Source organism: Spinacia oleracea, chromosome 3 (genome assembly GCF_020520425.1).
Source record: "Spinacia oleracea cultivar Varoflay chromosome 3, BTI_SOV_V1, whole genome shotgun sequence".
NCBI lineage: Eukaryota > Viridiplantae > Streptophyta > Magnoliopsida > Caryophyllales > Amaranthaceae > Spinacia > Spinacia oleracea.
The window spans coordinates 88,853,486-88,864,200 of record NC_079489.1 but is presented as its reverse complement, the minus strand read 5'-3'; positions in this window follow the sequence as shown (position 1 = coordinate 88,864,200).

The following is a 10,715-nucleotide window of genomic DNA, read 5'->3' as shown; positions in this document are numbered from 1 at the left end:
CTAATATCATCCAAATTTGTGGGAGGATAATCCCTATGTTGCGATATTGATGTTAGACTCTATTTGATAGGTGATTACCTGAATAGCCTCCTTTAACGGTGCAATGGTTGACAATGTCAAAATAAGCAGTTTTCAAACAAGTAATCTCAAATCACTCAAGTATTGAGGATTAGTGTAATAAGTTTATGAAATTTACTTATGAAAGATTTGTACATCACTTACAGTGAAGTTTCTGTAGGGGGTATTTTTGTCGTACTCTTTTTTGTATATTCCCCTACGAAGGCTTTGAGCTTTGTATGTTTTTGGATTTCGAAGGAGTCGCTACCAAACAATTTCAAGGGTCCCATTTGGAAAGACCAAAGTTGAATCTTTAGTGGATAAGGCATTGAATCTTAGAAACAGATGGGTGAGATCTGGGCAAGGGAACGAGATGCTTATTCCGCAAGCCTTAAAAATTGTATTCGAGTGCATGGCAAAGAGCATTTTCGAATAACCCTAGGCATGACACTATGTGGGTTTGAACTTGGAATTTTAGCACATAGAATTTCTACTTGTATTGTGACCACTTCGCTTTAATGTTAATTTAAGGGAATCTAAGGCTGGTTTGTCCAAGACATTATCTTTGTTAAGCGTGGTGTAACTTTGCGTTTTGTTGTATTTAGCATGTGAGGTGATGAAAGCAATAAACAAGTAAAGAAAAATTTACAATAAATAAAGGAATTAATGAAAGTGCGTACAAAACCACATCATCTCAAAGTGAGATGAGTAAAGAATGCGGAATTGAAATAGCAAATAATAAAGGTGCGAAATTGAAGTGCGATATTGAAAGGCATTATTAAAATTGCGGTATTGAAGTGCATAATTGAAAAGATGTGATATTGAAATTGAACTATTGTATTTGATATCCGAACGCCAAACGACTACTTAAAAATAAGTGCGTCCGACACAGATTCAAGTCTAAAAATCTTAACTTTAGGACACGTTGCTCATCCAAAAGTGTCTTAGATTTTGGGCATAGAAATTGAACTTTGAAATATTGAATCTTGAATGTTGAACTTGAATATTGAACTTAGGAGTCTTGAATCTCAAAGATTAGACCTTTTAATGTTAAAAAGGTTTCTTCTTTGATATGCTCCATAACTTGAAATGATTCTAGTTTAAGGAAGTGATTACAAACAATCTTGAACATCATAGAATCTTGAAAATAAAACTTGCACTTGAACATTGAAATGAGGAGTCTTGAATCTCTAAGATTAGACCTTTTAGTGTTAAAAAGGTTTCACCTTTGATGTGCTCCATAACTTGAAATGATTCTAGTTTAAGGAAGTGATTACTAACAACCTTAAACATCATAGAATCTTGAAAATGAAACTTGCACTTGAACATTGAAATGAGGAGTCTTGAATCTCTAAGATTAGACCTTTTAGTGTTAAAAAAGTTTCACCTTTGATGTGCTCCATACCTTGAAATGATTCTAGTTTAAGGAAGTGATTACTAACAACCTTAAACATCATAGAATCTTAAAAATGAAACTTGTACTTGAATATTGAAATGAGGAGTCTTGAATCTCAAAGATTAGACCTTTAAATGTTAAAAAGGCCTCACCTTTGATTACTCCATATTTTGAAAGTGATTCTAGTTTAAGGAAGTTATTACAAACAACCTTAAACATACATCATAGAATCCATAACTTTGTATTAGAATCATAGAAAGTGTTGATTTTGTAAAAATATGTGATTGTTGTAAGTGAGACGTTTGTGAGCAAAAATGTCAACTTTACTAATCATTTTGAAAGAGAAATTGTAGAACACATAGTAGATTAGGATTGGGATTCGGAATTACCTAGTTAGGTTTAGGCTAGAATTCCTCTTGGAGCTCCCAATTGCATGAACACTTGAGATTTGTATGAAAATTTGAAGTTTTTATATTTCATTTTTGAGGGGGAATTTAAGAATTGCGACATTATGATTATAATTTGGTGCCCTAAAATGCTTGGAAATCAGGTTTTAAATAGAAAATTGGATGGCTAAACGCCAAGTGCCAGCTGCGCCCAACGCAGGCTCTGGCGCCTGGCGCCGCTGACGTGGCACAAGAAACGCCAACGCAAGGACGATGACGCCGTCCTTGCATTTGTCTTTTGTGAATGTACCATTGTACGAACTTTCGCACGTAGCATTTTCTTAATGATTAAGGCTTTGATTTTGCGACTAAAAACTAGCCGTTTCGGGTTTTGAATTCGGTTTTACGGGATGAGGCCCGACTTGCTCGATTTTGTGGGTCGGCGCCCGAATTTGGGTTGCTTAGTGTCATTTTGACTGGAAAAGGTCTTGTAAAACCAATGGAGAGGTCCATTGGGTGAGATTGTGTTTGTATTTTAAAATTGATTTTTGGAAATTGAATTTTGTACCGAGTTCCGGAATGGGAACGATCTCGGGATTTGGACTTTGGATCTTGGACTTTGGAATATGTTTTAGCAATTGGGACTTCCGCACGGAGTTATACCAACCCCCTAGCAAGGATAATAGTATCGTCATCATCCCATAGGGGAGACACGATTTAGGTGTCTACTGAAGCCCCCACTTTGACTGAGCGCCCGGTTAGGAAAGCGCAAATCAAAGTTTTCGACTAGGGACAGAGAACGGTCAAGATATTTTGCAATCAAGACCATTCTTTGTATGCCGATACCTATACAAGACAAGCGTTAGGAAAAAGGATAGAGTCTACCTCCATGCGGTTGTGACGACTTTGATTTGTACTTATACTGTTTTTCCGCCTTTGGTTTAGGACGGAGCTTGGCATCGAAAATTTTGAATCTTGAATTTTTGGAATTTTGAATTGTGAATTTTGAATACCCGGAGTTGATCCGCTGGGGATATGCTCACTGGGGAGAAGAGCTTTTTATTGACTCTTAAAATCTTGAAATTTCGGCTGACTTTCCTAGAGCTTGGGTCCGTTTGGAGTCGAACTCCTGAATTCTTGTATTTTTCGGACTTTGCATTCTTGAAATATTTATCTGTTTCGTTTGGAGAAACAGATATATGCCAGTAATTTCGGGAGGTAGTATGATTTGATGTTTGATGCCTGGTGCAGAAAACCGTAGCAGCAAAGAACGTGTAATCAACACGGAGGACCGCATAGAGAAGATTTCGCGCATGCAGAAGCGCGGCGTCCGGCGCAGGGTTCGGCGTTCGGCGCGGGGCTGGGCTATAAATTCCCCCCTTGCTGTGCCTTTAGAAGAGAAACTACATTCATTTTTCTTGTCTCTCAAAGGTCGACTACTCTCCCCTTGATCTTGTTGTTCTTGTCTTGTCCATGTAAGTTTCTCATGTTTTGCTTATGAAATAACTTCTAGGATTGCATGTAGTTTCGATTTTTGTACTTTGAAATGCTTTTTGATATGATGCTTGTATGATAGTAGGCTTCTTGAATCTTGTAGGAGAAATTTTTTTGGTAGCCACTTGAACTTGAACTGTTGGAACTTGTAGAATTTTGAATTTTTGGAACTTGTAGAATTTTGAATTTTGAATTTTTCCTTGAATTTCGTACTTGGTATTTGTAGATAGTGACCCCACTGGTGATCTTATTGGGTCTAGTAAGAGAGTAGGCTAGGATGGCCTAGATGTTGTTGTAGAATTTTTGAATATTGGCTTCGGCATGGATAGCCTAGGCGTTGTTGTAGAACTTGTATACCTGCTTCGGCATGGATAGCCTAGGCGTTGGTGTAGAACTTGTATTACTTCTTCGGCATGGATAGCCTAGGCGTTGGGGTAGAGTTCTCTTTTGAAGTAGAGGTCCCTGGCTAAACTTGTATGGCCATTGGGGATTTTTTGGACTTTGATCTTTGTATGGGCTAGTATAAGATAGCCCCCAGGCTTGAATGTTGATTTTTTGTATTTCGAATGATTTAGCATGCCTCGTCATACTCGGAGGAAGCTCACTGAACGTTCGACGGTTCGAGAAGCTATGGAGGATGCTTTGGATAATGAAACGGCGGCAACGAACGTGCCGGGGCCGGGCATGGTATCACAGACAGTGCCTACCTTCGATGGCACTGGCTGGCGGCCTTTAGATCTAGCATTTCGACTAGAGTTTCATCTGTCTCAGCGGCCACGCGCTGCCTTGGTGAGTCTTGTATTGTGTTTTGAACTTGTCTCTTGAACTTGTATAGATCTTGAATTGATCCACCAATTTGTAGGCTGATGGGGAGCCGATGCGCACATTTTGGTCTTTGAGGGATCTTTGTACTATTTTCCCGACTGTCCATGACGATGAGGAGGCTTGAGCAATCTAGACGCAGACGGGCCTGATTGATTTCTGGAATGCATCGGGAGACACCCAAGGGAGGACGGGCGTCAAAGCCCGACTACAGGCACTGCTGGAGCGGTGGTGGGATACCACCAATCTTTTCATATGGTCTGGGGGGAGATCACCATTACACCTTTCGAGTTCGCCATGATCACAGGCCTCCCCTTTTCTGAGAAGGAGGTGACTTTCGACCCCAAATTGACATGGCATTCGGATGGTGTCAGGGAATTGATTGGCCGTGTTGTTGATTTGACTACGGATGACACCCGTGCTCTTGTGATGGTGATTATGCTTTGGATCCACAGGACGGACATATCTGCGGAGCAGAGGGTTCGACTCTTCCTCCTGGCCCTTGTGAGTAGAGTGATGGCCCCGGGCAGGAGTAGCAGGGTACTGGTTGGTTTCCTGGGGTCTTTGAGACACTTGAGGGTTGTCTCAGGCCTCAACTGGGGTGGTCTGGCATACAACCACCTTTTGTATGAAATGAAGAACGCCTCCCGGACTTCACCGGTGAGCAACGCAAGTGTCGCTGCTTTGTGGAGCGTGCTGGAGGTATTTGGAACACCTTGTATTTTGTATTTGTATCTTGAATTTTGTATGTATAAGATTTGACTGATGCTTTTGCATGTTTTTTTAAGATATGGGAGTACGAGCATTTTCCGACCTTGGCGCCAGCTCGTCCGGGTGTTGCGGCTTATCTGTACGCTGCCTCTTGGGTAGGATCGGTGCGCAGTGATGTTTCTTTGGCGACCTTCCGCATAGCTTTGCGGGTTTTGCCTGTTGGACAGGTATGCCTTTGTACTATTCTGGGCCTTTGTATTTGTTGCACTTGTATATTTATCTGAGCTGTCTGTTTTGTAGGTGGTTTGGTGTCCTTTTGCTGGTGCGCCTACACCGGCTTCGGCAGTGCGAGCCTACTTCTTGTCTGGGCGGCGGGTCTTGCTCCCGGGGGTGTATCGTCATATGTGGTATCTTCAACATAGTACGAGAGGCAGGCTCGTCCCTAAGGACCCTCCGGAGACCATGTTGGCGAAGATTGAAGATGTTTCCCAACTCTATTCAGATGCCATGGAGGCTGGGGACGAGTCCATTTGTCTCCCTTGGGAGAATTTTGTAGATAAGAGGGGCAGTTATGATGCCCTCATGGCGAGTCTTGCTCCACCTATACGCTTTGTGCTGCCGATGAGCTTTTGGATTTGAATTTTGTATTCTTGTATTCTTGTGCTTGTAGGAGGAGGAGATCGACCCAGAGGACATTCCCTATGCTGACAGGGTTATCCGCTATGTTGACTCGGACGGAGTGCAGGTGGAGGTTACTGCTCCAGTGGCTTCTCCTCCACATCGGAGGGCGTACGATGTTGTACTGGAGCATTATGCAGCTGTAAGTGCCGTTTTATTTTCTTGAAATTGCTTGTAATCTTGTATCTGGAAATTGATTTTGAATCTTGTATGCAGGCGCCTCGGGTGAGAGTGCGTCGCTGTATGCTTGTGATTGACTCCCTAAAGAGACATTGCGCCAATCTGACCAAGAAGCTTACTGGCCGGGATAGAGAGGTGCATTCTGTGACTGTGAGATTTTGTATTCTTGAAACTTGTATATGGACGTCTGATTCTTGAATTTTGAAATTTGTTATAGGAGCGCCGTCGAGGTCGCAGAGATTATGTGGATAGAGGTTCCTCGGTAGATACTTCGAGAGAGCAGGCCGGGCAGAGCTTAGGTCTGGGCCCGGATCCTAGTACTAGTACCCGTCAGAGGCATTCTAATGTTGACAGGGGAGTTGTTCCCTTTACATATGGTGAGCCTACCGGGCATTCTGTTGGAGGTATGGGCAGTCAGATGCCTTTTACGTCTACCCCTGGTACTTATTTCGGAGCGAGTAGCTCCCAGCCTTGGAGTGCAGGATCTTAGGTTTACTGGTATGAGGTGGACCAGATGCGACAGGTTCGTGATTTTGAAATGCAGTGCCAGTTTATGGCGATTCCGCAGCCTTATAAGCACCCTTCCTATCAGCAGGGAACTCATCGGCCTCCCGATACCCTTCGTATTTCGGAGCAGGAGCCTGTTACCCCTGGGATGGAGCTAGACCGGGATCCGGAGCGCTAAATGAGCCGAAACAGGAACAAGGAGCCTGTGATTGACATTGCGGCTGACGATGATTCTGATCGATCATGCATGGTAGCGAGTTCCAGCTTGCCTTGATTGGACTTTTGTATGAGGATTTTATAGCTAGCTTGTATTTTGATTTGTATTTATATGGTTTGGAATTTTTGGATTTTGTATGGTCGGAAACTTGGATTTTGTATGGTTTGATTTTTGTACTGTCTTTGCTGGGTTTGAATTTCGTACGCGTTGTGTGTGCTTTTGAAATTTGTAGCTATATGTATGCATGCAAAATTGAAAAAAAATTTGCCCATTTTTTTCGGGTGTACATACCCAATATAAGCCCCCACTTTGACTGAGGTTTTTTGGTTAGAAAAAGCGCAAGTCAAAGTATATTCAACTCTTGATTATGCATATGCAGACTCGACTTAGGACGCCGATCTAGAACTAGAATGTTTGAATTTTGAACAGATTGACCCGAAATTGACCCGAAGTGCTGATTCGGACTGCTTGAATTTGCGCGGCTTGCGGCTTTTGGAATCTTCAGCATGAATTATTGGGGTTGCACTAGCTGTCCAAAGCTATAAAGAGTGTGTACTCGGAATGATAAAGGGGATGTTGGGCTCGTCCTTGTTGCAGGCCCTGCGCCTGCCGCAGGCCGTGGCGCCCGGAGCCGGTGTACCACCATAAATGTCGGTTTTTGTATAAATAGGGAGCTTTCCAGATCACATTCTCGCACCGATCCTTCTCTTGCTCTTCTTTGCCTTCTACTTCCTCACAAAAAAGAAAGAAAATGGCCATATCTTTTGAAAACACCTTGAAATCTTGGCTTGGTTCGTTAGGCAAATTGGAGAAATGGGAGGTTGATGGCATGCATCTTGGGGTGTTCGTCTTTTTCCGCTTTGTGAAGCTCGACTTGTATTTCATTCTTGCTACTTTGGAGGCTTGGGATCCGATCCACCACGTCTTCCTCTTTGGAAACAACGAGGTATGCCCCCTTCCTGAAGAGTTCAGTGCTATATTGGGGTGGCCCCTTATGCTAGAGCCTTGCATGCCTAGTGTTGAAGAAGACTTTTTCTTAGCCTTTGAGAGGCATTTGGGCTTGAAGCCTCCACTCTTGAGTGATGTTGTATATGGCCGAGGGGCGGATTCGTCCTTCCTTGTCACTTACTTTGCTGGGCTTGATGTCCCCAAGGTTATCCGCTTGAGGGCCTTGAGTTTTTGTATCTTTTCTCGCTTCCTCTTTTCGAAGCATGGGTTTGGCAATGGTGATGCCTCCCTAATAGAGATTGTGGAGCAGTTTGCTAGTGGTAGGGACCCAATGCCGCTTGTGATTGGCGAAATATTGATGGGCCTTGATATGCTGAAATCGGACCACTCTTCCTTGCCGTCGGGAAGTCCGGTATTACTCCAAGTAAGGATCTGGAGCTTTCTTGTATTTTGAAACTGTACTTTGTATTTTGAATGTTGAATTTGAATTGCTTTTCTTGTATTCTCTCCAAGGTCTGTCTTATGGAGAGGCTCATGCCGGTGGCACCTCCGGGGAACATGGAAAGCTATAATAGGAAAGGATTCACTGTGCGACCCATGATGTATGGCCGACTTTCATTGGATGAGTGACGCTGCGCACTCTCGGGGGTTGAATCTTGTATTAGGTGGGTAGTCCCTTGGTGGGGAATTTCTGCTATGAGATATGCACCTGGCTCTACTGCTTTGAGGGTGCCAAGCCTCACAATGCTAGTCTTCTACTCGCCTGCTCGAGTGATGAGACAATATGGCTTGAAGCAAGAAATCCCGGATTGTGTTGAGTAGCATCCGAAACCTGTTCCACTGAATGCTTATCGACTTGAAGTTTGGAGGCGGTATTGGGTTGCCAAACCATTCTTGAATATTCGATTCCCACCTGAGCCTGTTTGTAATACCTCGTATTTTTATAATATTTATAAATATATTTTATTATATTTATAAAGATTTTTACGATTTACTAGCATTTAAATAATATTTAAATGTATTTAATGTATTTTAATTAATTAGAATATTTATTATTTTAATTAATTACGAAACGAATTTAATTCTTGAGTCTGGAAATTAAATGAGTTGCAAATGATTTTTAAAAGCTTCGGGTTTTAAATAAAAAGGTCCAATTCGTTTTATTAAACGAGCCCAACCAAAAGTATTTAATTCAAGTCTTAAGCTAGCCAAATTCATTTAATTCCTAAGCCCAACTTAAATATCCTAAGCCTAGCCCATCAAGGGATTAGGGAGCCTATAAATAGGACTCCCCATCATTAAATAAACCCCTAAAATTTCATAAAGCCCCTTTTTGATTTCTTGCACCTCACTCCTCTCCCTCTCTCCTCTCGTCCGCACGCACGCACACCCGTGCTCGTGCCCTTCGTGCGCTCGGCCTCACGCCCCGCACACTGCTCGTGCTCTCGTGCCTCGGCCTCACGCCCCGCACACTCGCACGCCCCTCTCCCTCTCCTCGCGCCCAGGGCGCCCCTTGCTCTCTCTTGCTCGCGCACCAGCGCACCCCTTGCCCCCTCTTCCTCGTGCACCAGCGCGCCCCTGCTCTCTCTCTCCCTCGCGTACGCAGCGCGCCCCTTGCTCCCTCCTTGCGCACATCAGCGCGCCCCTGCTGCCTCTCCCTCGCGCAGCGCGCGCCTGTGCCTCGTCCCTCGTCGCTGCGCGCACACCCACACACGGTTGGTGCGTGTGTGTGTGTGTGTTGTTCGTGTTCGTTCTTGTTCAATTTTTCGCCCAATCACCCTAATTCGTGATTGTTCCGTGCTATAGGCCGGATTGGTATAATTCTCTTCTTCCTTGCCTATTCTATTCCGTATTTTAAATTATTATATTAATATTTTTTTGAGAAATTAAAATGCTGGGAACCGGTTATGAATACCGTGGTTTGAGGAATTGTGTGTTGTGATTCATTAGGTTTGTTTTAATTATTAAAGGATAAATTTTCAGATTTGTTTATTTAATAAAGCATGGATTTTTATGACATTAAACTAGTGTTATTGGGATTTTCAAGTTAGTGTTTTAACCTAGACCTAATGAGTCAATTGATTAGCATAATTAGGTGATGATTTTAACTATGATAATCAATTATATTTTCAGATTTGAATAAAGGTTTAAAGTGTTGATTTTTATTGATTTTAAAGGCGGAAAAATTAGGTTTTTGTACTAAGGATTGATTTTGCAAATTGAGACGACTTTATTATTGAAAAACGATTGAATTCTAAAGTCTAAAGGGAGTTTTAAATTTTATAAAGTTGCTGGAAATTTAATGAACATGGAAATAATTTAAGTTTCATTATTTTGATGATAGAAGGTGATTTCTAGTTGAGTGCTCGTTATTGCAAAGTGGCCCCTACGCTTAGGTATTCAAGGTACGTACAAGTCTAGGGCGACCACACCTTTTTGTCAATGATATTACATGATTGTTGAATGATGTGAATTACATTATATGAAATCATGTTTATTTTGGTGAACGAGCATGTGTTTGTGATGTCGGATTTATTGAATTAATTGTTGAACAAGCATGTTGAGATTATTATGAGTATGGATTTTATTGTCAATCATGTTGTTCAATATTTATGCATGTATGGTTCAATTCACATGCAAGGGATGGATTAATTAATTGTATGCTATTGTACGGGATGTCTAGCATACTTTGAGCCATTTATTTGTACCTCGTTGTACTATTTATTTTACCACATGTGAAGGGTTAGCTCACGTAAGCCACCGTACATGTAGGGCTCAGTTGGGAATATTATGTATGAAATGAATTAGGATTTGTCGTGCAAGGGCACAACCCTCATGTTAATATGCATGATGTGGAGTCTCACTTTGGTGAGGAGGAACATGGTACTAATATCACAAGTGTCTTGCTTGGTTGATCACAAGTCTTAAAGCATTAAAATACGATTGTTTTGGTTGTCGTTTATTAATTGCATGTATGCATTGAAGGAAATAATGCCCTTGGTCCAAGTATGCATTCTATGTTAAGTCTAATAAGTGCGGTTCAGTATTAATTAACATGTTAATAATTCAGTGAGATCAAGTGAGCTGAATGCCTAGCTAGAGGCCGCTTCAGTTCAAGTGGAATTAATGATATTAATCCACAGCTTACTCTTGACTGAACCCGTAGGGTCACACAAATAGTACGTAAACGGATCAAGTATTTAATGGAATTAAATAGTCCATCTATGGATATTCGGAATCGACGGATCTTGGTTTCAGTGGGAGCTGAGATCGTCACAGGCAAGAAATGAATACTTCGGAAACGATGATATTGCCGGAA